Source organism: Lichenostomus cassidix, chromosome 1, assembly GCF_008360975.1.
Source record: "Lichenostomus cassidix isolate B80296 chromosome 1, HeHo_3.0, whole genome shotgun sequence".
Lineage (NCBI taxonomy): Eukaryota > Metazoa > Chordata > Aves > Passeriformes > Meliphagidae > Lichenostomus > Lichenostomus cassidix.
This window is the reverse complement of record NC_139479.1, coordinates 81,856,564-81,884,549: the sequence shown is the minus strand read 5'-3', so window position 1 is coordinate 81,884,549 and position 27,986 is coordinate 81,856,564. Positions and strand designations below refer to the sequence as shown.

The window sequence follows — 27,986 nt, the reverse complement described above, 5'->3', positions numbered from 1 at the left end:
CAGTGATCCTCTAATTCTGCCCTCTATTGACATATTCCTGCTTATTGTCTGCCAGTATATCTCTTGATACTGGTGTTCCTCTTGTGCAGTCTCATTGTGATGTCTTCTTAATGTAAGTATTTGTACTCCAATTAGTTGCTTCTTCATTCATCTTCATTTGCTGCTGTCTATAGGTCATCACTTTGTTCCAAACCATCCATATCTGCAATGTTTCACTGGGGAGGAGAGAGACATGATGGTGTTTTCATCTTGTTTTCTACTTCTGTGGTCACAGTTTTGGGACTGGTTGGTTGTTTTATGTATTGTGCTCATCACTGACTTTTGAGACTGTACCACCTTGAAAAAATATAGTTTATATCTGATATTTTCTTCACTAGGATACAAGATGCAGGTGTTCTGTCTTGGCAGGATTTGGGGATCTTTGACTCCAGAAGAGTGGTAGCTGTGGAAGCCAAAGTCCCAGTGTGTCTGTTCAGTTGGGTCTTTGTTCTTTTGGTGTCAGAGAAATCTGGTAGAAGCAGTTTTGCTGCTTTCCTTAGTTAATTCCATTAGATTGGTTGTTTGAGACTTATTCTCTCTGAGACCATTTGCAAGGGTAGCCTTTAAGCCAGTTGACTGAAAATCTAGTTGTTATACACTGCTGCTGAATGTTTGGTTTGGGCCACACCTCTGTCTTTTAAAGCATACTTAGCTGGAAGTCATCTTAAACTTACCTCTTACTTATGCTTTATACCTTTCACTACCTTTTTTGTAGCAGTGTTAGCTATCAGGATTTCATATTGCAACACCTTGTTCTGAGATAATTTTCAGTAGTTCTTTTCAGTCTAAATAACATTAATCATGAGACAAATATTCATTTATATGCCAAATATTATGTATCTATATAAATATATAAAATATAAATATTAAAGATAAGTGTCAAATATTTAATTAATATTACAGCAATGAATTCATCTTCTCAGAACTCCTAATTTTATATTTAAGATGCCAGATGTAGTAAAGATTAAAGGTCCATATTAATTTTCCATGAACTTACTGACGCTGCAAACCACTCCTGTTTGTTGCTGATATTTACATACAATAACAGTGCACTGCTCACATAAAAGTAAGGAAAATAGCAATGTAAGGAGACCATTAGAAGAGGTGGAGTGGATTCAGTTTTTGTCTTGATCAAGCCCTGGGCAGCTCACAGAAATTACAGCAATGCCATGAGTTTAAAGGAAAGCAAAACTTGACTTGCTGTGGTGAATTACTGTCATACCTGTGAATATATTAGCTCTTCATAAGTGAGTTCAGCGCTGATGTAGCAGGGGAAGATGGGCAATGGCTGCTCAGCTGCATGGCCACTGGAGACCTAACAGTGTGTGGGGCAAACTGCCAGCTTCTTGTCCTCTTCCTTGTAGTAAATGTGCCTTGAATTCATCTAGACTGATTTCAGCATGCTCGAATGAACACAGCAAAGGTTGTGAAGCCATTTGTATTTATGCATAGAAGTCCTAGAGATTTCAGTAAGATCCTGGTGTTGCCTGTGACTCTTATCTCATGCAGGGAGGGGTCCACCTTCTCCTTTATATCTTTCTCAGCCTACCCAAATCTGCTTGCATCTCCCTTTGTGTCTGAAAGGGAGAGAACAGGCATAACATCATGCCCCCTGTGGTGCTTGCAAATTTATGCCTCTCTGATAAATTGCAATTGTTGGGGAGAATGATCAGGGAATGGAGCAGATCTCCTGGAGACACTCCCTCCCACATCAAGAAAGGGACAAAGAAATCCTTTCTGTTATCTGATAAGAAAAAATAGAGGCACTACCGAATGACATTAATTTAGTGAAATGATGAGGCTGTAAAAACAAAGTCCTGGCATTGCTTTGCAGTTTATCTATCACAGTGCAACATCTCTGCATGATAACTGAGCAGCAGTGGCATAAAATCAACAAATGCTGTGAGGTAGTAAAAGGATGCTTTAATGTAATTATGTAGTGATACCATCTCTGCCCATTGAAATGGTCACTCTTCCAGCAGTTATGGCAAGCTTAAAAAAATCAGGCAGTACATTTGAATTGGAAGAGATAAACAAAATCAATCAATGTATGTATTATAGCTGTACATTTACTATAGATGGGAACTAGTTTTACTTCTAAGCAGAAAACTGCACATGTAACAGTCTCAATATACTCAGCACCTATTGGCATCGGCTACAGTAAGCTGATTGTAGGAATTTGCAATGGATCTCAGTGGAGCAATGTAAATGAGTAATGTTGCCATTACAATATTCATTCCTATATAGATTTTAATTTCTACCCAAGTTCTCTTTGTTTCTGAGCGGAACTCTATCGACACAGTATTTTGTCCATGTAAAATCCACAGTGTCTGCAGTAACAACAGCCCAGTGGATTGCACTTCAAATATGATTATAGACAATTCATTTCTTCAGACCAGTAGAACATAAAAATTTACAAGTCAGAACTGTTGTGCCCTTTTCCCTTGAATTTGCCATGCACTTTGATACATTTCTTGAAATATATCAGCAAATGTAAAACGGTTTCTATGACACCAAAAGAGTATTATAGTGAAAATTTATATGAGGAATAAAATTCAAGCACTGAACAGTGAAATGTAAAAAGTAACCAAGATGATGAATGTTCTTTCCAGTCTATACAGTCTATTCAATAAAAGCTTAGGATGAACTCAGTCACTCTACCTTCACTTTCTTGTCCTGCCTTAAAGTCTGTGCTAAGCATCTACTTACACCAGCTCACAACTGTGTGTGTTGAACATGTGTGGCTCGACAGTCACACCCAGACATCTGCTGTAGCCCTGAGCTCATGTCCAGTACCCCTTCCAATTCTGGAGCTAAAACAGCTCTACTCACTGCTAGTTCTTGACTGCTTTGGGAGTCAAAGTAGAGCATGAATAATTGTAGCCAAGTTTGATGCTGAATGGTAAGTCCTTTCAAACCTCCAGGGATAAATAAAGGGATAAAGGAAATATCTGTTTCAAAGACAGAGAATGGTAGCTTTTGCTTCCCTGAAGACACAGAACAGGCAACTACTTGAACCAAGAATAGAAGCCTGGGGTTCACGACTCCAATGCTGAGTCTAAATTATGCCTAAGTAATATGAGCTTGTGGGAGTCATTAATCACTTTTCTTTCCCTCCACTTTAGAATCCTAGAATATCTGAAAATAAAATAAAAGTTATATTCAGGGGGATAATGAATTCAATTGGAATTGCACAACAATTAAAGAGCCACAAATAAGATTTTGTGTTGCAACAGTGTTTAATGAACTGTGAAAAATCAGGGAAGTATGCAGAGATAGCTGAAAGGAGACACCATGGTTTTGGGGGCGTAGTAGTAAAGAAAGCATATAAGAAAGTGAATTCTACAACCCATCTCAGTGGAAATTATTGCTGAAGAGGTAATTTTTGTGAATAATGACCTTGTGTTGGCCATCGTTGTCATGGTTTGGTTCTGTTTTGAAAACTTTGTGGCATGAGTCATGCCACGATTGCCATGTGCTTTCCACCTTTATCTCACAAGAGTTTTCTGCATTTTTTCCTAATTTTTCTTTACTCTTGCTCATCTTTGAATTTCCGTTATGTAAAGATGATTGATTTTCTCTCTTAAGAAAATGTAGACAGTCACTGGCTAGCTGCCTTTTCATTATAATTTATGTGAATCTGAGTTTACACTGGGTGTAATCACTGATGAATATTCATGCAATCTAGTATCTTTGAGGAATTGTTATCCTATTTAATCATGCTTTAAAGCTTGTGATCCTCTTTCCTGTTGATAATGCTTCTTACCATGTTTCCTGTTGAGAAGAGACTGAGCCACTCAAAGATGCTGAGCTTAGGTGGTGATATAAGACAGGGTGCAGAAGTGGGATGTGTTTTCATCTCTTCTGAGAGCTGAGGCCAATAAGATGCCTGGCGTTGTCTCTGGGAAGCTGATAAGATCAAATACTCCCTGATGTTGGGAAAGCAAAATAAGCAGCATATCATGTTTTTTTCTCTGCTATTTGAGGGCAAGACTCATTCACTTTTCAATACAATGTCACCTTCAGCAGCCAATTTCCTTGTCACTCAGGTCACTCCCTAAAGCAGGAGTCCGGCCGTTCTCCAATTTCAAGAATTAATCTTTTGTGTAGGGGGAATTTAGCAAGCTGTACTGAAAGAGCTTGCACCAAATTGTGTCTGGCTTAGCTTCAATGTGCTGAATACACAAAAGAACCTCTGTGCCCCTTCCCTCCAATTGCTAATGAAGCTAATTGCAGTTTCTGCTTGCAGCTTCTGGGGGTTTCCAAGCCTCTGCATGCACCCAGTGGTGCTAAGACAGGCAAACCAGAGATGGGGTTCTCATTTTACTGACCTGAACATGATGGCTAAATATTTATACTTTGATATAGACTATCTACACTGTGGTAAGACTGGCACCTGTTGCACTTTTTAGGATTAAATTTATTATATACTAATAGAGTAAATGTATTTTATATAATATATATTCTAGCCTGTGAATATATTCTATAATAATATAGTAAACCAGAAACAAGCACATCACCCTAAGAATTTGCAGTGTTTCTTCATAGTATTTTTTCTTGTTCTTGTAGGGATTCATCATGATCTGTGTTCTGTGGGATTTTTTTCTGTCAGCTTCTTAGAGGGCTCAAGCCTGGAAAATGGCTCTTATATGGGCAATTACAGATTGCTTGAAGACACTTGTCTTTTTATCTCCTTGGGAATATTGCATACATTGGTGCAGAAACACAGTCCTAACTTCACTTAACTGATCTCTTCAATTCAGTATCTTGAGGAAAAAAATTCCTGATGCCACCTTGGTTCTATTCTGATGGTTCCCTTGTGCAGTTTTCATTCCTGCAGGCTCACTGATTACACATAGGCACCTTTTCTGCAGCTGTATCATAACACTTGTTTTGTCTGCTGTGAGATATACCATTGGTGTGTACAAATAGACTTCAGGGCAAAACAGTTCTCCTTCAATTTGTCCTTCCAAGAGCAGCTGTGCACATCTGTGTATTGCAGAAATATTTCTAAAAGCTGATAAAACAAGGCAGTAAAATTTCTTCTCTGTGACTGCTGATCCCTTTTAAATCAGTGGTTTTTGTAGATGCTTGATCAATGACTATTTGGCGAAGAATTAGTGCATTGTATTTATTCCCCAGGCTCTCTACCCTGTCCAGACATGGTATTTTTTATGTCACAGGAACACAGTGAGGGTGATGTGGGATAGCATGGCAGTGCTGCAGGGAGTGGAACCGGAGGGGGCATGTACATCCAACTCCAGCCTTCCTTTGGGTACATTCCATTTCTTTGGTAAACAAAATAGAAGGTTCTCCTACTTGTGCTTCTGTTATTTTGAGCTTTGGTTAAAACTGGAGTTCCTAGAGTGCCATAAATACATTTTATATAATGATTTCCCTTTCAAACTCTTAAAGAAATTACAGTAGGTTTTTTCTCAGGAAAAAACCCAACCCTCAAGCTTTCTTTAATTTGTAAAGATAAGAAAATTTGAACATAATTTTTAAGCAGCTATATTTTTGAGGATTAAGAAAATGTTATTGCCATCACAATTAGCACTTACATGTGTTCATCTGTCATCTTTTATTTTTTTAGTATTATTTTTGCTTCATAGCTATCTGTTAAAGAAGTCTGGAAAGGTTGATGACAGTGATGTATCCAGGATGTTTAGAAGACTAAATTTTTTTTTCCCCTCTCCTTTACAAGCAGACTATTTGAATCTTCTGAACATATTAAGGTTAGATTTTGTCATCTCTTCTTAATATCAACACAGATTTTATTAGTTTGCTTTTACTGTATTATTAATCAGGTTTTTTTTAAATAACATTATTTGATTTGGCTATAAATGTAAATGTGTCTCTATGGTATGGAGATTGGGAGAGAAGGCCAATCAGCAGGATGAACTTCTGTCCATAGAAGTAAGGCTGTGCTGAACATTCCTGCTCTCTATTTCTTCTTGGGAGGTAACCAAATAAATCATAGCAGCAACTCCCCACTTTGCAGTGTGATATGTGGGAATGGAGACGAAATAATTACTTCATCTCTAATGAAGTTTTGTCCTGGTATAGAATAAAATCAGATTCCCTACTGTAATGGGATAAAGCTCTAGAAAACCAAGGAGTATTTTCCATTGTTAGCTTTTTGCTCAACTTTTTCTGTTCAGCCATTAAGCCCTTGTCAAGAGGCCTGAATCCATCTGTCCCACAGTAATTTTGGAGCCACAAAGGCGCCTCAGTTTTCTAATGAACTAGAGAAGAAGTAGTTTTAAATGTAAGAACATGCTTCTCTGGAGTAAAAGATTGGCATTCAGCTCTATTGAAAGATGTTCTGGCTGCCTTTAAGTTGTATGGGATGCTCATTACTTTATTTCTGAAGTGTACAAAGAATTGAGACTTGGGTGCTGACCAGACAAGAAAAAGTTGCTGTCAGTCCCATTTCAAAATCACTTTGCTTGATACAACATCTATAGAATTGATGATGCCAAATATTGATCTCTTTTCCTCCTGTATTTCCATCTGTGCCTTCTCCAATTGCATTTAATCTTCTTTTAAAGCAGATGTAGAATTTGGAACAAAATTTAACTAAATGCTAAGCTATTTTATTCTTCTTCCCCTCTGCAATAATTGCATGAGAAAGTGAATAATTAGTTGAACTGATCACAGGACACAGAGCCCGCAGTTCCTGAATCCCTGCTCTATTGTCAGACACTTGCCTTGGGAAGTCATTTAATTTCTCTGCTTACAGTGGAAAGCCTACTTGCTAATTTCTCAGGAGTATTCCACAGAATGTTCTATATATTTCAAATGTTAAGGTCTGTCTTGTTCTTCTTAAAGATGTACCCTGTGGCCAGATTCTTTTGGTCCTTGTCTAGATTCTGGTCTCATAGCCATTCCTTAGCCTCTCCATTTCTTGCCATGATCTCCCTTGATTAGATGTTGTTTATTTTCTTCTCAAGCTTAGTAAACTACATTTCTGCTTCTTGATGTTGTGTCCTAAAAGAGCTCTTCCTTCTCAACATCTAGGGAGACTACACCTAATTTCTCTTTTTGACCTAGGATTTTCTTTTGCTTCCCCCTTACCCTGCTTGCCCCAGGTGTTTATTCCTCTCATTCCCTCTAAGACCTGAGGTGCCTGGTCTCCACAGCTACTAATTATCTAGTCTTTCCTGGGATGTCCTTCTTCCTTCCAACTATTTCTCTGCTCTTTTTCCTCATCCCTATCAAACCAATTCTCAGTTCTTTCCTCTGTTTTAATGAACCAGCATCCTTTCCTGCATCCAACTCATTGCCATTATCAAAGAAGTAATTTAACTTTATGTGAATAACTTTGGCCCAGTAACTGACAGGCGACATGATCAGTGTTCTTCAGTACACTTTTGAAGCAGTAGATGCATCATAACATCACTGTGCTAAACATTATGCACCTAATTCCTTAACTAGGGCATCACAATTTGCAGCATGTTCTGCTTTTCTAGTCCCAGGATTTGGACTGGAGCCAGCTCCTTTATTATTAATAACATCAACAGCTACAAACTTTTTGAGTTTCCTCTGACCAAATATGTGCATAACTAGGCCTCATTTTTACAAAATCAATTCCCTTCTCATTTTGCCTAAAAAGGTATCCATAGTCTTTATTAGTGGGCTTCCTTCATCCTGCTGTACAATACCTCTGTGAAGCTGGTCTGCCTTAGCTTTCATAATGTCCCTTGAAATAAGGCAAAACTTCCAGGCATAGTTCACAAAATGCCAGTTTGTTCAACACCTCTCTTTGCCTACAGTTCTTGCTTGTGGTTTTCTAAGTTTCCTTTCTAGATAGAAGTTTATCCAATGTGTTGTCATGGATTTCCTGCCACTCCAGGTCCTAGAGTTGGGATCTTCCCTTGCTGTGCTACATACACATGCCAACCTAGGGGTGATGGATGCCTTCTTAGCAGTGCAATCCTTTTCCTCCTTTTCCCCGTGGTGCGAGAATTCTCCAGATCCTGTAGCTATGAGGAATGTAGTGATTAATTATATGGGAGGGATCTACAGAGAAAGCAATGGCTTTAGAGGGAGGGTGTCCTTGTCCATCCTTCCCAGTGACACATCTTTTCTCACTTCACAAAGCTACATCTTTATTTCAGAGATTTCTCTACATGCTGAGACCACAGCCCTTACTCAGTCCTTCAGTCTCAAGCAAGTATAAAACTCCAACATCTTTGAGTTAGGCACAGTGCAGGAACACTTTGCCATGTCTGAACAAAGCTCTTAAGACAGGATCTTTTACAGTTTCTGATTGCTTTCTAACTAAAATCTGTTCCCTTGAGTAATTTTCTTTTCTTTGAAGAACTTGAATTTTCTTTTCTTTTCTTATCTACCTTACTTCAACACATGCAAGGAATAAGTAGCCATACAAATTGTATGGCTTTGAAGAGCCACTGTGAAGCAAAGTTTGCAAGAAAGAGGGTGCTATAAAGTAAATTAATTCTGGATAACAAATTTCCCAGACTCCCAGATCTTTGTTCATGAACTGCAGAGAATTCTTTGAATACAGGCTTCTTCCCAGCATGATTAGCTGTTTTATTGTGTTCACTTTAACAGAGAAGTACTAGTCCTCTGCCTAGCTGATTTAAAAAGAAAACTTTTGATTTTTCTCTATTACAGAAGCTATGATATCTTATGGATAAGATTGCCCCCATGTTATTAAAAACCTGCAGGGTAAAGTAATCTCACAGTAATACCAGTAACCTTTGACTACACTCTTGACTTCCCTGGCCTCTCACAAGTATCACAAAGCAAAAGTAAATCTGCACAATGTTAGTTAGATGTGGTTCATCTGCTAAGATATGCTTTTTCAGAGGCTCTGTTAATAGCTGATTCTACATTACAGAGGACTATGCACTCATTAATTACTATCTGAAAGAAAAATCTGGACAATTCATGCAGCTACTCATGAAGATACTAGAAAGGCAAATTATTTGAAATACACATTTGTCTATCTTCTTTTACCATGGACTCACAGACTTATGGATGGTTTACACAGGAGTAGTAGGTCTGATCCTTCCTAGAAGCATCGGAGTCACTGTGCACACTTGATGCTCAATGCATCCATATCTGCTTCTGTCCCAAGACTCCCAAAGACAAGTACACTGCTCTCACAGGATGTAGCTGCTCACCAGCAGCAGCCTGTGATGTACCTGCGGGGTACATATTTATCAGGAGTTTTTACAAGCAGGAGGCAATTTGGTTTTGCAATACACTTTGCAAGTAGGTGCCCAATTGTGCATTTGCACATGCCAACTTCTGATCTCTAAGAGTGTGGTGTGGCTATGGGGGCAGAGAAAAAGGAAGCAAATACTTTGTGCAGATGAGATGTGTAGAAAAAATTCTCAGTAACTTCTTCCCTGAAAGATATCTGTGAATATTATCACTTTTGTAAAGTGTTCCAATAGGAGCTGAGTTTGAAAATAAATAAAGTTCTCCTCCGTAAAAACAGAGGGGGCTATTGAGGAGTACCCCAAGGGCCAGGGTGGATGTCCAAGATGTCCAATCAGAATAGCATAGCATGACATTAGAATAGAATAGAATAGAATAGAATAGAATAGAATAGAATAGAATATTTCAGTTGGAAGTGACCTACAAAGATTATATCATCCAGCTGCCTGACCAGTTCAGGGCTGACCACATTAAAGCATGTTATTGAGGGCATTGTGCAAGTGCTTTTCCAATAGTTTATAGTAAGGCTTGTGACATCAACATCCTCTCTAGAAAGCCTGTTCCAGTGTTTTACCATACTCTCAGTGAAGAAATGCTTCTTCATGTCTAGTCTGAACCTCCCCTGGTACTGCTTTGAACTATTCCCACATGTCCTATCACTGGATCCCAGAGAGGACAGGTCAGCACCTTCCTCCCTTCCCTTCCCCTCCCCTCTCCTCTTCCCCTCCTCAGTGAGCTGTAGGGAGCAATGAGACTTGTTCATATGCCCTGGGACAGATTGGATGGAAAGGAAAATGTATTCTGGTAAGTATTGTCTGACCTTGCTCTTCAAATGACTGACTCATTTTTATGGTTTTGTTTTCTTTTACATTGGAACATTTTACATTACACAGCCTTTTAAAATTACTTGCCAATCTTTAGGCAGAGGAGCACTGTCAGGAAGAGATTTTCACCTCTCAAACAAAATTCCGACGGCTTTAACACTTCAAACCCCCCAGGTTTTTTTCCTAGTAGAAGGAAGGATGAAGAAAACTCTGCATTGCTGTTTTCACCCTGGCAATAATACAAGACTTTTCTTAAATTGTCTGCGCAGATGGCTGTCAGATTTATTGGGTCACTTACTTGCTATCATATCATCAGTTCAGGTGTCAGAACTCTTTGGGAAAGGAAAGGCTTGCACTGTTAAAAGCTTTGATGGAAGTTGCTCAGCAATGACAGTTTATCTCCCGTTCAGCTGCTGCAAACCTCTTTTAACCACACAGATCCTGGTGGTCCTGGGGAAGCACAGCGTGGCAGCCTGGTGCCATCTGACTTGATGTGTGAGGCCTGGAAGTAATCTTTTCCATGCAAATGATCCTCTGTCAGAAAACAGGGTCTGGAGTACTGCAGGTTTTCTGGAAAATCCCTGCATCTGCTGCCTGGTCACCCTGGAGGGGAAGGAGAGGAATAAAAAACAGATTAGCCTATGTTATGAGACTCAATCCTTTTATTGATTGCCTTTAAGGGATTCTTTTCAATGCACAATTAGCTAGAACTTTGGCTGTAAATCCTTTTTTAGACATTTTTAAGCCTGAGTTAGCAGTAAAGCACACACTTGCTGTCAGCATTCAGGACAGAGTACAAAGCAGTCTCCAGCCCATCCTCATCTGCTGATGCTGCTGATGCACCAAGTCCTCCTGTGACTGATGTGTTTCTCTAGACATATCTTCCCTCCCAGAACAAAAAGTGATCATGAGCATATGCAAGCCAGTGAAACAGCCTGGGTTTGCTGTGGAAATGCTGCTTTTGGACTAATTAAGTGGTCAAGACACATACTGTGTGTAACCCACTAAGTGCTTTGAACATGAGACTAGATTGCCGACCCTTAAAACCCTCAGTGAGTGCCAAGACACGGCTCTGTAAGGAGCAGCAAAACATCTCCATGAAGGGGAGTGAGTAGGCTTGGAAGCTCTCTCTGTTAGCAATGTGCCAAGAGTGGGACACGCTCCCAGCTGGCACACAGGATCTGTGCTGCATCCCTTGTTGCTCTATTCCAAGCTGTGATGGGAATTAGGGAGAAAGGCCACCTTAGGCTGGTTTGGGATGGACACAGACTTACATTGCACCTTCTTTCTGGACAAAGCACTTGCATAGTGGCTACATAGTCTCTCCTGATTAAACGTCACAAAACATTAACCTTATTAATATTTAATCTCTTTATATGCAAATTGCAGTCAGCCAATTAATTTTCTCTGCAGCTTCAGCAGCTTCACAAGAGGCTTATGCTTAAGTACCTTAATTTGTCTTTCTGAGGAAGGTAAAAGTGTTAAAAGGAGTTTTAATTTGTTTTTTAGTTGTCTTTCCAGTTTTTTAGGAATCTGTTGAAAGATGGTCAGAAGAAATGAATTTATTTTCCTTTTATTTCCTGCAAAAAGCAGTTGAAATGTTGATACTGAAGCAAAGACAAAGCTTACTAGTCTAAGTAGGTGGTCTCACTTTATTGACCTACTTACACCCTCCCCTCCCAAGACATTCTGCTCTTTCTGTAACTTTGAATTAGCTGCAGTCTGTATTAATACATTGGATTATTGAATGGAATTGCTTTCTACATATATAGAGAGTTAGAAGTTAGCCATCAATAACTAATGTATTTTTTTGCTTTAAATCTAAAGTCAGGCTTTTCCTCATTTGTTGTTCAAAGTTATGAGGATAATTTTGCCCCTCAGCAGCTTTGGAGCAGATACAGCACATAATAGCATGGGATAAAGTGTGTAGCAAAATGATACTGTGATCAGGGAAGGCAAAGAGTGTGCAGATTTGATCCAGAAATGGGATAGATGGTGTATAAAACCAACAACCCAAGAAAGTTGTGTGTTTTAACGTACTTCTTCTCTCTGGTTGAAAGAGTAATTTGGCACACAGAACACTTAGATCCTCTCAATTTGCTGATGATTTCTCAAATATCTGACACAGTGGGAAAATTGGACAGCACTTGTTTTTCAATACTTCATTGCCATTAACACCCCATAGCTGGCCAGAATCTGTGTGTAATATGGTTAGAGCACTGTTGAGTACTGCTGAGAGCAGGGAAAGACCACTTATCTGTGCCAGACAAATGTGTGGAGCTTTACAGGTCAAATCATCATTACCGAGCTTGAACAGTGCTTGGAGCACTTGGTGTTAAAACTCTGCACCAGCAGTTTCCACCTTTCCAATGACCCTCATCAGCACTAAGGTACCTCTGCTCTTACCATCATTTGCTTGCCACCCGAACTTCACTTTGCCTCTGCTGAGCACTTTGCCTCTGCTGAGCACCTATCGACTGATTAGAGAACAGGCACATTTCAGAGCTACCATACCCACCTTCATTCATTTTTAAGGGCAGTAAATGCATTGGTTACACAGGTGGTGCTTTTACTTGTTGGGCTGTTTGTCTTTTAACCTCTTCAAAAATAAAAGCAAAGCACTGCCAGGAAATGTGTGGAGATTTCTCTGCAGACTCAAATGTATTGTCCTCGTGTATCACTTACAACTGCTCAAAAAGCCTTTTTTTTTTTTCCTACATCTCACTGTGGAGAGGCTGTCCTCTCTTCTGAGTAAAGGCAGAACAGCTTCTGTGTACTGAGAATCCACACAGTACAGGGGAAAGCTGAGGTACCTTGTGTCACTGAGGTACCTTGTTTCATAGGAGTAAGTAAATTAGTGTCACGACTGGGATAAAAATAATTCATTTTTACATGCTTACCCTTTTCTTACCATTTTTTAGTATTTCAAGTCATTATCAAGTTACTAGTTTATGCCCTGTTATCACCTATAACTTCTCCCTTGTCTTTAAGGCATGATGTTATTTTTTATGGTATACTTGGACTTGCTCAACATTTTGTCTGTCCCAGTTCAAATTCAACCTGACATCCCAAATGCAATGAGGTTAGTGGTTTCACTGTAGCCTCAAGTGCACAGTAGTGTGATGCTGCACATATAATTCTGCTAAATTTGGACTGTAAGGGGGCCCTAGCACTGAGTTACTATGGAAACAGAATTCTTCTCTTCTTTAGAAAGAAATTCCCCCTAGGTTTAGTAGTGTGAAAAAAATCCCAATATTAGAGCCCTGTGATGGTTCCTTTCATTATACTTTTGTGTCCACACTTTCTTAATAAGAGTTTAAAGATGACTTTTTTTAGTTGTCCACTTAATATCTAATTTGGTCACTGAGTTTTCATGGTGTTTTATCTGAAGGAAAAAACAGTGTTCTTCTTTCCCCAAAGCTGTTTGGATAGCTATATGTATGAGTGCTGAGGATGTATAATGGACTTGGCACAGTCACAGTGCTGAGCAGAGCACAGGCAACTCCTCCTCTTCAGCAGAATATGTAGACATAGAAAAACTCTCTTTCTGGAATGTTATGACATAAAGGCTGGAATGCCTCTTCTCATGACATTCACTATCTCATAAGGTCTTGTGATGAAAGGTTTTACAGTGGGACTCAGTTAAAAGATTTGCTAGATAAGACGCTGTAGTGTTTCACATCCTGGGAAGTCTTCAAGGCCAGGTTGGATGGCCCTTGAGTAACCTGATCAAGTGGGTGACATACCTGCCCATGGTGGGGAGGTTGAAATGAGATGCTCTCTAAGGTCCAGTCTAACCCAAACCATTCTGTGATTCTATGATTCTATGATTCTATGATTCTATGATTCTATGATTCTATGATTCTATGATTCTATGATTCTATGATTCTATGATTCTATGATTCTATGAATATAGAACCATGTCTTATGTGAATCAGACACACTTGGAAAGGACAGTGCTTTTTCCTGAGATTATATTTACTATAAATATTTTTAGGAGCAAGTTCAGGGGGGATTTATGTGAAAGTCCCACAGCAAAAGAGCTGACCTAAGCACAAATGGAAGGTGCCATGGTACAGAGAGGTACAAGGAGGCAAAATGGGCTGGGTGTAAGGAAGAAACTGTGTAAGAGCATGTAGTATGAGGGAGCAGTGGTGAGAAGGGAAGGGAGCATGGCAGCAGGACTTGAGAAGAGAGGGGAATTAGTAGTCTTTTGAAGGAGAAGCTTTGAAACTTGATTTAATGTGAGGAGTAGAGTAAAGGGAACTATAACGATGTTTGTAAATGCGCTGTTCACCAATGGATAGACTCTTTCTTTGCTTGTGTGCGTGAATATAACAATCTTGTTGAACTGAGGGGAAACATGTGAGATTTTCCAATTTAGTCACAGCTTGAAATTTCCAGCTCTTTTAAAATCATTACTGTTTTGAACATAACTTTATATTCTAGTATGAATATGTTAATTTTTTAAATGCTCTTTCAAGTTTATCTCTTCTCCTATAAAGATCACTAAAGATGAATATGTGTTCAAAAAGCTGTTTTGTTTAAGTAGTGAAAAAATGCTGAAGTATTGAAATTCTTCATATAGTCCAGCTCATCTTCAACCACAAATTGTTACTCTTGTCTTGAAGAGCCAGGTTTGTAAGACCATACAAAGAAAAAGGTAGTGAGATAGTTACATACTGACGCTACATGAACAATTTCTGCTCCTTCCAGTAAATACAAAGCAAATTTAGCATTCTTGTATAATACTTATGTAAGGGATATGTGGCACAGAGCAACAGTGCATCCTTGGAAGAATATTAGCATTCACATTTTTAATTTAATTAATTTAGATGATCTTCCTTTCCCATATAATGTGGGCCTCCAGAGCTTATGGACAAGTTCTGTGCACTGCTGAGGGCATTTGCAATGCCCAGAGGTGTCTGGAGGAGTTTTATCCTTTTATGCTTTTATCCTGGGGACAGACAGACAGTAAAAGTAGCTCTACCTGCAGCCATGGAATTTACCTGGTGGGTAGATTCCTGTTTGTGGCAGGTCAGTTCTTAGGCGTGAGAGAAGCATTGTATGTTAGAGCAAGGTTCCTTCTCTTGGTCCTCCTGTAGTAGATTGTAAAATACCAGTAGTGAGGACCACAATAGACACTCACAGCTCCCCAGTGCTTGTTCAAGGCTGAATTCCTGGGTACTCCTGGACATACATATCGCCTGTGTCAGGGGAAAACAGCAGAGGATGGGAACCGGAGTGTCATGCAGAGGATTTCAGTTACTTAACCAAATCCCGTGTTCAGCTGAGACATCAGTCCTTACTCTCTCTGAGGACTCTGTTACAAGTTTCTCCAACCAGAGATTAACTATCATTGCCTATTCCAGATTTGGCTAAGAAATGTATTGTGAAACTCCCCCCTTCCACCCTGCCCCAGACTTGTTGCACAGTTGAATGCAAGTAGTGCCATTTGGAGAGGCTTTCAAAGGTGCTACTGGTATGTGGGTGTTAATTTATCATTTACTTATACTAGTGCTTAAGTAGCACCTTCTTGTGCTGTTGGTTTCACAATAGTAACAATGTCTAGGACTGGAGTCTTTCTGACTCCGCCTGGAAAATAGTTTTAAGCAATATTTGGAGAGAATAAACCTATCGAGTAACATGTAGACAGCTACTGTTCCCTGGCAGTTTTGCTGTCACTCCTTTTCTCTTGCTGATCAAAGGCAGAGAACTCTGCTTTAGGAAAGCTGTACAGTAATCCTGGAGAAAATTATAGATTTAAGAAATTTAATTACTGTAAAAAATGAAGGTGTTTGTGCTTAAATTGTGCACTACAGATAAAAGACAGTTTCTCTCTCTATGGAAGGTCTTAGTTATATTTACAAAAAAGGGCAGGAGTATGTTACAGGCTTCCATGTTGCCAATTTATCAGAAAATTGCAAAGGAATAAAAGCTTTTATAAACTGATTTTACTTCTTGTGAATTTGCCATTCTAGACATACTATCTGAATTCTCGTAATCAAGCTTTTATTAACCAGAGGCTGAAAAAACACTGCAGACATAGATTTGTGGGAGGGTTGGGGTTTTTTTAATACAATGACACTGCTATGGCTGTTTGAAATACCATGTATATTAAATTGACTTTTCAAATTAATTTCAGGGATATTAACTTCCAATAAGTGCATAATTTAATTTTGATTCAAAAGAATATTGATGTCACCAGGAAGTACCTACCAGGAGTGTTATAGCACAATTCTTTTAAGCTGCATGAAGCTTAGCAAAGTAGTTAGAGGGAATCAGCCGTGTGCTCACACATTTCAACACTTAGTAATTTGCAAAACTTCCAGAGACACTGTAGCATTAGTAATAATCCAAATGCTTTGTCTGCTATGACTTTTTCTAATACGTTTTTTAACAATCCTTGGTGTGTTGAATAATCAGAACTTAGTCCTAAAAGCTTTTGTGGGACAGAAATCCTTACCAAAGGATGTAGATACATCATCAGCAAGAGCAGTGAATGAGTAAGAAATACTGCCAGGCAGAATTCACTCAAAACCAGACTAAAATCTTTATTCAGAATCTATTTCTATGTTTCCCTCTGAATATTTTCTACTAAATGCTAGAAGACCATTGTTACTTCTGCAATATAAACTTGTCTGTATGGCCAGTTGTTGAGCTGAGCAGATATGCAAAGGTGGCTGTTTCTATAAAAATGGTGTAAGTCACAACACACAGTGCAGACAGTGACAACTAGAACAAATCAGGTTCCATGAAAATCTGTAAGAAATTTTTTTTACTTACTTAGAGCCAAATAATCAGTAATTTAGTTGCAGTTACAGGAGGTCTGTGTGAAAAGAAAGTGCTTTGGAACCCAATGACCGATGATTATTTGGATAAATTACTGAACCCAGTCCAGTGCCTTCACCACATAATCATTCTTCTTGTCTCCACTAAGTATGATTTACACATGTTTTCTGTTTATCTGGCAGCAGTTCTTGGTATTTTGTAAATATCAAGGTTTGGACTAGACATCCTGAAATCAAGTGTTTTGTGCTTAAAAACCTTCAGCACAGTGAAGTGATTGGTAATATGTCACAGTATGGGCCTAATTCCCCACTGCATTGAGCCAGCTGTGCAAGCACATCTGGAAGAACTGAAAAGGTTAGACTGGCTCAGAAACTGCCATGAGGATGTGTCAGAGTTCAGAGCAAGGTTCAAGCTCTTGCTCTAAACTGTCATGACTTGCTGTTGCTTTATTCTTTAGCTAATTCAGTTCCACACTAGAATGGGCTGAAAAAGGGAAAGCACACCTGGAGATTTCTCGGCTCTCACTCTCTAGTTCCTCTGCTGTGATGCTTAAACCAAGTTTTCATTCAGGGCTCTGCTGCTCATACTGCCATAGCACCCAGGGAGCCTGACACAGGCATCAGAAGAGCACAGTACAAGCACAGATCAGAAGGCTGTCTCAGTGCCAAAGACCTTAAAACTGAGGTGAAAAGCCTGGGAAACCAAAGAGAGGCAAGTGGGTAGATAGGTAACAAAAGGAAACAAGAAGCTGATGCTGGCTAGGCAGAGGAACCAGCACACAAGGAGGCAAAACTGGGAGGTTTGATTGTTTTTTTTTAATTTATAGTAGGGAAAGAAAAAGGTTTTGAGCATTTAGGAGAAAAAAATGAGCTACTTTGCAGATGTCAAAGAAACTTTCTCCCTAGCATTACATACAGTGTGAGAAAAGGCACAGAAGGATTATCTGGATGTTTAGCATTGGCTGTTCAGAGGGAGAATCTCCCTGTGGCACTGAATTAGAGATAATGGCTGAGGACAGCATGCAGAGAGCGTTGACAGTGTAGACAAGCCTCTATTAGGTGCAGCAAGGAAGTGGAAGCCCATGCTGGGAGTGTGAAGACAAGGATACTAAGCTCCAATTGATGAGCTGGAAAAAGGATCTTATGACAGCATTTAGAATAGATTTGAACAGGCCAAGTTAAGGTCTGTCATGGTCAAAGAGAAGATAGTATTTAAAGAGATGAGGAGTTTTGAAAAATGACCATAAGTATTGATGGCTGGCACAGACTTCACCTTGGAGGCATCATGCGTGGCGAGTTTAACAAGACAAGGGCAAGGAAGGAAAATAAATTTAAGAGAGAATGCAGTTTTTCTAAGGCACTCAAAAATCAGTAGCATATTCAAGAGCAGGATTTAGGAGTGCTGAATTCTAGCGCAGAGCTCTGCTTGCTGTATCATCCATTGCTTGGGCAGCAGCTTATTTTTGTAGCTTTGTGAACTTAGTGTGAACTTTGCATGTTTTTACAATACCATAATTTGAAGAGCTCCAGACTGAGAGCAGATGAGTCACATTGTTTAGGCAGAGAGGAATGTGCCACAGAGCCACTTCTGTAGCACAGAAAATCTCCCTTCCCTGAGGACGAAATCCTCTCTCCTCCCACAAAGCAGCTAGCACGTTTCAGAGCTCCACATCGACTGGCAAGTACATGGCTTATTTTGGCATTTAATTTCAGCATGACTGCTTAAAGATAATACAAAGCATTAAAGCTGTCAATATTTTTGAATGACAAAGACAGAACTGAAACTGTTACTCTCTTTTTCTCTTTCAAGTGACAAACATAATTTGTATTGTGTGTCGAGTGTAACTTACTGCACTACAAGGAGAAACCTTTCCAATTTGCTTTAGCCATATGTCTGTGCAGACACAGTCTGTGTCTCTAAACGTGTCTGTGCAGCACCAGGAGGGCCTAATCCTCAAACAGGATTCTTCTACAGTCATTATTTTGAAGTGATATTTTGAAAAGTAATAGAAGAGGATGACAATTTTAAGAGCTGCTTTAAGCCTCAGTGCAGCACAACAATTCAAGCTGGTGCATTCCTTTCATCTTTTCACATTTCTTCCCTACAGTATTCTCCTTTTAAAGAGAAGTAGGAGTTTTCCAAGGAATTCAGCTCTGAAAAAAAGGTTTATCTTTGTGTGAGCAGGGGCAGGTCAGTCTCAAGAGCAAAGCTGATGGCTCTGTGTGCAATTTTGCTCCATTCTTTCTGTCTGGTCAGCTTTTACCCTGCACATCACGCACTACCTGCACCTTTGCATCTTCACACCATGTATAGTTTGAAGCACCAAGCAGAGCAGATCTGTCATTATCAGAAACCCAGTTGCTATGGTCAGCATCTTTCCAGAGGTTCTCATGCTGTTGTAAAGCATGTGAAACAGTTTCAGTGCTGCAAATTAAATTTCAGGAGATGAGAAAAGAAGCAGCGTTTCCATTGTGGGGTAGGGGAAGTTGTGGTTAGATAGGTGTACTTTAAGCAGGGACAGAAGTCAATGAGGCACACTAAAAGATGGATTTTAGTAAAGTATATCTACATTTCTAGAAGGCAACTATTAGCTTTCTTGCTACCTCTGTTTGCACCATTCCAACTATTTTTTTCCATCAATCATTTTTTGCCATCATGAAACTGAAGGAAGGGATTAAACCCAAGCATGGTCAGTACCCAGTTTGTACCACTTGGTTTTCAGGAGCGGTCCCTGCCTTGTTTTAATTTTTCATTATGGACATAAACACAGCATCTGTATGATTATTTAGCTAACTTCATCTTGTTATGTTTGATTTCTTGCTCCCAGTTCTCCAATGAGATGAAGTGTTCATTCTGCTTTTACGGTTAGAAATCTAATTTCCAAACGGAATGATTCATAGTCAGATAATGTCTTTTTTTCTCCCAACTTTTACTCTTGCTGCAAGTTTCCAATTTGAAACTCTTGTTTGAAGAGAGATTAAAACCATTGTATTCAGACTCTTTTATGAGGTCTTGCCAGTGGCATTAGTATTGCTCTATTCTCTAGAACTGTCTTGCTGAGTGTTTTACAGGACTATGATTACCTTCTCAAGGCTTCACATTGGAGGTTCACAGTCAGTCTATAATTGACTAACACCATATTTTCCCTCCTCCTTCATTTTAATCAATCATCCATTGACTTACAGAAGACATGCTTTTATGAGTCCCTGAAGTCTTGTTTTCTTTTCAAAGATGCTATTTTTATAGTGGAAATTCAATCAAAAATCTCATTGCCATTTTCAAGTATAATGTGAATGTTGAAAACGGTATGTGGATCAAGTAGAATTGCTGTAACAAGAATCTGATCTGTGAAGGATCAGAAAAACCCTGGAAGGATCACTGACTTATTTAAAAAAAAAAAAAGTACAGAAAGAACAGCAAACCCCAATTAATTTTCTTGCTAGCCTTGCCAGTTTATACTTTGCTGAACTATTATGAAGAAAATAAGAACATGTTGCCAAAGCCTTGGAATAAAATCTTTTTTAAGATTTAATAAACATCTTTTAGAAATCTGCTGGCATTTCACAACTGCACTTTGCCTTTTTGAGAGTAGCACAAGCGCTGACTATCATTGAGTTCCTCAGACAGCTGAAATCACTTCTCAGAGCGTGTCTGCATTGCAATGATCTCTCAGTGTGACCTGTTACTGTATTGTTAGCAGCTCCATCCTTCTGCCAGCAAGGGCTCTGCTGATAAGGGCTTGTGTAGGTTTGCATCCTTTGTGTGACACATCCCAGGGATGTAAAGAGCATCTGGAGAACTCCAGGAGAGGTTGAATGTTACTAATTTCCATGGGCAAGCCTTAGAGGATTAAGTGCTGAGTAAAGCTGGAAGGGCAGAAGATCAGTGGAGTCACAGAACATGAAAAGTAGTTCTTACAGCAGATAATAGTATTTGTGGACACAAATACATTAGGAGAAACACGCACTTGACAAAAAGTCTTTTTGCAGTGAAAGCCAATTCTTGTCTATTTGCAGTGTTCATCTAAGTTTCTCAAAAGTGATTTAATGTTCAGAGATTTGTGCAAAGCCAAGGAATGTACTCTAAATATCTGCTTAGCAGTAAAGAATAAGAAGTAACATGTAAGACTAAGAAGAAGCAGGGATCTATATGGGTGAACAATTGGCTGATGGGTTGGGCTCAGGTTTATGATAAATGCAGTTGCATCAGGCTGGTGACCAGTTACCGGTGGGGTTCCTCAGGCCTCAGTTTCAAGGCCAATGTTCTTTAATTCTATATTAATTTCTGTAAATGACCTGGATGCACATTGTGGGATTGGATATACGTTAAGTAAATTTGCCAGTGACATGAAATTAGGAGAAGCTTTGGGCTACCTTGAAGGTAGAGAGGTCTTACAGAGAGATCTGGACATACCAGAGAACTGGGCCATCCCCAACCATTTGAAATGAAGAACAGCCCTGAAAAAAGACATCTAGGGGCTTGGATTGATGGAGAGTTGAATATGAATCAAGTATGTCCTGGCAGCCAAAAGCACACACCATGTCCTGAGCAGCATCAGGCACAGCATCACCAGCCAGGCAAGGGAGGGGATTGTCCTGCTCTGCTCTGCACTGGGGCAGCCTCAGCTCCAGTGCTGGGGGCAGCTTTGGGTGACACAATAGAAGAAAGATATAAAGCTATTGGAGAGTGTCCAGAGGAGAATGATCAAGATGGTGAAAGTTCACGAGGGCAAGATACATGAGGAGTGACTGAGGTCATGGTTTGTTCAGCCTGCAGAAGGCTAAAGGGTGACCTCTTTGCAGTCTACAATATTCATAAGAGTGGCTATGGATGAGAAGAAGGTGCTGGTCTTCTCTTTCAGTAGGTCATGAGAAAAAGGAATAAAGTTGCATTAGGGTCCAGATTGGATATAAGGAAAAGTTTTTTCACTGAGTGGTTGGTTAGTCACTGGAACAGACTTCCCAGGGAAGTGGTCAGGCATCATACCTGTCAAAGAGCAACTAGGTGATGCTCTCAGTCATAGATTTACTTTTCAGCAGTGCTGCAAGGGGCAGGACTTGATACTTATGGGTCCCTTCCAACTTGAGATATGCAAAGATTTTACATAAGGCAGGAGATGACAAAACAAAATTACAGGTATTAAACTGCTTTTTGTCAGAAATATTATAAGTAAGAATAGCTCAGGATCTCTTGACAGTTGTATCTGTCTGATGCTGACCATGCTTTTCACAAAAAAAATAAATACTATTGTTCCTTCTCTATACCATCATGTTGTCATGAAGCCCCAAAACATAAATGGGGAGATAGCCATGACCTTGGTTTATAACAGTAAGCACTAGTTCATGCTCCTGCAGCACCTGATTATTTCATCCAGTTCTACAGGACAGAGAGGACCATGGGCTCTCCAGTGTGTGGGGTATGGGATTAGGTCAAAAGTGCAGTATTCAGCAGATGCTACCTGCTTGTTTTTTCTTGCCCAAGTTACTTGACTTCTTGGTGTACTTGTCTTCCCCACCTGTGAAACAGAAACATTAATAGCTCCTTGCCTCACACAGCATGATGAGGATCAATATATTCACACATTATGTAAGTGAGATCAAAATGGTTCTGTTTCATAGGTGTGAGCCCAGGGACAGCTTGGATTTGCTGTTACCACTGCACGGCCAACAAGTCTGCCACATTCTTCAAAGTTTTCATATTAATTAACTCTTTGGTAGTTAACAGATCTAGTTGTAACCTTCTATTGCTGACTTTAAATGATTCTCTAGCTTTAAGCTCAAGGAATTCACCATGAATTTCTATTTCCTGGTTTGGTCTTTGAAGTGGACAGTAGGAGGAGAACATTTCTCTTTCCTTTGCCTGTAAACTGTGAAAGACTAGGGTGAAAATTACTAGGAGATGGGGAAATTAGGACAATCCAAAACCAGTGCCTGTTTCAGGCTACAGCTGCGTTTTAATATTACATTGCAACGCTATTCTAAAATGCAGTACAAGATAGTGCCAAATACTAATTTACCAGTGGAACTAAATGTAAAAAAAAAGTAATTTGCTGTTAATAATTTTACCTTTTTGAGGCAAAAGATTGTAGGCAGAAGAAAAGTCAGAGAATAAATGCCAGATTGACTGTAAACTAATATTTATTACAGTTCACTGACGATTTAGAATTATTTAGAGTTTTCAGTATTTCTCAAATCCAGTTGTTTCTTTAAATGAGAGAAAGCATTTAACCAAGGATATTGAACGAACTCTCTGCATGATAAGATCAGGACACGTCAATATTTGAATTTTGAACATGGTAATGTGTGTTACAATTTGGTTTTGTAAGCTGGATCTTATCTATTAAAATAAACACATTAATAAAATGTGGCAAGAATGATATGAATATATTAATATAAAGCCTTGATAGACGTTTTTCTATTGTAAGCTGTTTGTTTCTGGAGATCAAGTCTTCAAAAAGATTAAACAATGCTGAAGTGATAATTAAGCCAGAAAACTAATAGGCACAGGCTTAAGAAGATGCTGATGCGATAGAGGAATAGTGGCAGTGCTGTAAAGTACCAAACAGCCAGATTGCCCTTGGTCCTTGTGTGGATGTGCAGCAGACACAGCAGCAGCACAGGGAGCCTGCTCTCCTCTTGATGCTGATTTCCAGTGCTGAAGCATCCACTCCACAGAGGTACTGCAGGATGACCCCATCACACCTCAGGATGGGAAGGGCAAGAAGGGAGCTCCTGGCTCCCTAGGATATTGCCCTTCTCAGGTCCTGCTGCTGCACCTCTGTGCAACCAACACAGGGTTGTGAAGAAATTCTTGGTCTGGTCTCTGGGAAACAGGGGTTACAGGGAATGGAGGTCATGCCAAGGGGTTATTCAGAGCCTATTCTTGTGCTGCAAGTACACCTGGTCTTTGCACAGAAGTGTTCTGCTCTTACTTGGAAACTCAATATTTTGTTTTGTTCTTTGTGAGGCTTTACAACAGTGAGTCTTCATGCCTATCAGACAGTGCATCAGGAGCCCTTGGCAATGACTTTGGCTCCTTGGGACATCAGCAGATTTCTTTTCTCATTCAGCCAGAGCAAGAGCTAGCACTTGTCACTTTTTTCCTTCCCCCAGAAGTTCGTTATAGAAAAAACCAAAGCAGCCTGAAAAATTCAACGTAGATTCAAAAATGTATCTGCTGCTCTTTTTCACCTGGGGTTATTAAAAGCTAGGTGGAAAACGAGCAAAACATATTTTTTTCTATAACTAAATGTGTTTACTTTGCCCATTAGGAGCCCTTATGTACCATCACTTTCACTGTACTTAGGTTGCAGTCCTGATCAAAAGCAATCAAAATCATACATTTACCCTCAGAATCAAAACAAGAGCCTTTTGAAACATTAGACTTTTAGATTATTCCATTTGCATGCTAGTTAAGGGTTGTTAGGATACTTTCATGTCACATTTTCAAGCTTTTCCCTTTAATCAGAAGCTCTAGAAAATGTCCTTTGTTGGCTGGAAGCCTAAATGCCTCCAAAAATCAGGCATTTCCAGGAGCTAGTTTTAACAAAAGCATATTACTAAAGCATGTTACTAAAGCTGTGAATATTACAGGTAGCAGAAATCACCATGCAGCATTAGATTGTTAGAGAGCTTGGGGTCATCACTGCAGAACTGAGCCAGTCCTGGGTCTGTGTTAGCAATTCAGAGCACTACAAACAGATCGAAGAGCAGAGCAGCGGGTATGGAATTCCTTAAATCAACACAATTAGTGTCTCAGTAATTTTACTTGGGACTAGGCTTTGGACCAAATATCTCCTCTATATACAGCATTTAAAGGCTGTCAGCCTAATGGCAATGGGTGGATCAGGAGCAGAAAGGAAGGGAAGTGGGTAGTGACACATGCTAAAAAGGTCTGGGAAGTATGCAGAGTCTTGCAGTATTGAAAGAAATTTCAATCTGTGTGCTCAATGAATAAGTCAAAACTCCTTCTCTATGAGAATCCAGTAACTCAGGAGGCAGTTGCCTTTCCCTGGAATTTGATCACTGACTGCATGTGACAGATATAGGACTTTCCTGCAATAATTTATGACTGCCATATGTTACCCTGGTTATTTTGGTAATTGCATTTACAGTATAAACATGTTGTGTTACCCAAGGAGGTGTTGTCCAGGTACAAATGGGAAAAGAATGAGTTGAAATGGACCTCACCCACCCCTCCAGAGCAAGTATGGGTCCTCAGGGGGCTGTTGGTGGGGTTTCATGGCACTCTAGAGATCTTCCAAAACCAAGATGTTTAAAAATAATTGATTCAGCAGACAAAGAATGAGAAAGAAGTGATGTGGGATTTTACAAGATTGTTTTCTGGTGAAGGAAACTCCACCAGGCAAACCAAGGAGTTGGCTTGGTAGCTGCCTGAGGAAGGTAGTCTTGTCTAGGTTGCCTCTGTCAGAAGGCATAACTGCTCAATTTACATATAATAAATCAAGATTGAAGTGGTGTGTTGAACTATTAATGCTTTTTAATTAACTGGCAAGCAGTAAATTATATGTTTAGGATTTCTCTCAGCAGGAATCATTTTTATATGCCTAGAAATTCCTACAAATTTCTCCCCACCCTTCTACAGCAATTTCTTTAGTCTTATACACACACAAACACCTGCTCACACTCACCCACAGTCACACAAATACACCCACACAAATCAACCACCTTCTTCTTCCTGGATTTCCGCCTCTTGCACAGGCTGTTTATTGGCACCCACACACCCCACTGTGGGTGACACATGGTGGGTGATCTTACAGAGAGGCAGGAAACTCAGTAAGTGAAATATTTGTGTCAGCTCACTGAAAAATCTTTTTTTTTTTCCTTTTTAAAGATTTTTCATCTGGCTAAAAATGTACATACATACATATATTAACTAGTATTATAAATTATTTCATTATCATTCAAGATTATAAATATTTATGTATATATACATATATACAGACATACAAAGGAGTCTAGCAACTGTAAATTCCATTTGCTTCAAACTTCTGAAGGGAAAAATGAAAATGAGATAAACCAGTTGGATCAGGAGAGTGAAATAAGCTGATATAGAAGTTATTAACCTCAAGTTAGAGTTTAAGAGGCCAAGACCTGAGGTGAGCACACTCAGAGATACTAAAAAAGAGGACAGAGATATAAATAATCCTGCAACCACAGCATAATGAATCTTCCTAACATATAGCAGGATATAAATGACTCCTACCATGAGGCTGGATGTACATGCACACAGAGAATAGAATCATAGAATTGTTAAGGTTGGAAAAGACTTTTAAGATCATTGAGGCCAGGCACTAAGCCAGCTCTGCCTGGTCCACCACTAAGCCATGTCTGTAACCAGCACATCTGCATGTTTTATCCTTTTTTTTTTTTTTTTGGTGGAAGCAATGATCCATTCAGGCTACAAAAGTCAAGGGAGGAGCAAAGGCACAAACCTGGTAAGTTAATAAGTAGTTGAATGCCTTGTGAGGGTCTCCATAGATCTTTAGACAATATCATTTGTGAGGATTGGTTAAGTGGAGAAGCGTTGGCAAGGAAGATAATGTGACCAACTCTGCTGTCACTTGGCTACTACAAGACCTACAGAAAGGGAGACTGCTGTGTCCCAGTGGAAAATTCTGCAGTGCAACTGTGTGAATGCTCACTGCAGCTGTACTTCATTATAACGTTTGCCTGATTATTGCAATCACTCTGAAGATCTCTTAAATGGCCGAGGTGACTCTATGATTTGTGATTTGTGGCGAAGAGGCAATTTTGAAGTTTCTAGAAAAAACAGGAAGGAAATGATTTTTATTTTAGGAGTATGACTCAGCAGCAATGGATCAGCAAAACCAAAAGGCATTGATTTTTCTAGTCATCAGTGCAGCAAGAGGTGAAAATTTTAATTTATGCTCTTGTGTTTTTTCTCTTTCACAGATATTTTTCTTATGTTCGTATGTTAGCATTGGTTAAAATAGCATCTAATATGAATATAAATAATACAGCAGGGACAGAAGTGTCTAAATTTCAAGATGTGCAACAATTTGGTTGTACAACATTCTTTGCTTGTAAAAAGCTCTTTCTTCTGTCTCTAAATTTTATTTTATGCAGTTTTTAAGACTAGATTAAAACAAACAAAAAAAAAACTATACAAGCATCTTATTAACTTCTTTTAGATGCTTAAAAACTTTAATCTGTATTATAGACTATGTATCCTGCCCAAGATAAACAAATAAACACAGAATATTTAAGCAGTGCTATAAGATTTACATAAATAGGAAATACTTTTCTCGTTTTTCAGGAACAAGATCATAAAAGTGGTATAAAATAGAAATGCCAGTTAGTTTGGAATGTTTTTGTTCTGTTTTGCAAGTCCATGTTTCACAACGGAGGCCAAGGTGCATTTAATGTGAAGTTTTTGTCTCCTCCAATTTGATGACCTCATTGTCTTCAACATCCCATGCTTTGTGGCATTACTCAATAATGTCAGGTTGACATCATGCCCAACTCTTTAGAATCAGCTTCATTTTTTGTTCTGTCTTGTGTCACCATTATATAGCAAGTTTTCTTGTTGAAAGACTTCTTTCTCTGAACAATACCTAAGTATCTTTCATCCCAAAATTCAAATAATAGACATCAGGAGATTGGAAAGGGATGCAAACCTGCATAACTCTGAGTATCAGCTGATCTCTGTCTTTTACATAGAGAAGATGAGAAAAAGGCTTTTTTAAGGGCATCATTACCTGTAAACTGTTTTCTGCACAATTTTTTTCACTATCAAAGAATTATAGAAAAGCTTTCTTAAGAAAGGAGCTTAAATATCATTTAGGTCTAACCTCTCTGCTGTGGCCTGGGAACCTTCCAGTAGACCAGGTTGCTCAGAGCCCCATCCACTTTAGCCTTGAACACTTCCACGTATAAGACAGCCATTATTTCTCTAGTCCTGTTCATTGCTGAAGACACACAACAGAGAAATTAATTAAAATAAAAATAATCTAATTGTTCTCAAAGAAAAAATATTTCTATAATATGGAATTTTTTATTTATAAATTACTAATTAGTAAACATAGGGACAATGTATATTAGGTAAATTATCACTTTCAGTTATGGAACAAATGTAATATGGCTGAACACACGTTCA

General features: G+C 39.2%; 1 protein-coding gene and 1 long non-coding RNA gene across 14 annotated transcripts in view; both read left to right on the top strand.

Annotated features, from left to right (window-relative positions):
• DLG2 (discs large MAGUK scaffold protein 2) overlaps positions 1-27,986 on the top strand; it is a 981,187-nt gene that overhangs the window by 282,836 nt on the left and 670,365 nt on the right. The window lies entirely within an intron of this gene.
• LOC146445020 (uncharacterized) lies at positions 10-27,809 on the top strand. Its single transcript, XR_014851075.1, has 4 exons — positions 10-112; positions 26,252-26,304; positions 26,666-26,738; positions 27,675-27,809. It is a non-coding gene; the product is annotated as an uncharacterized LOC146445020 (long non-coding RNA).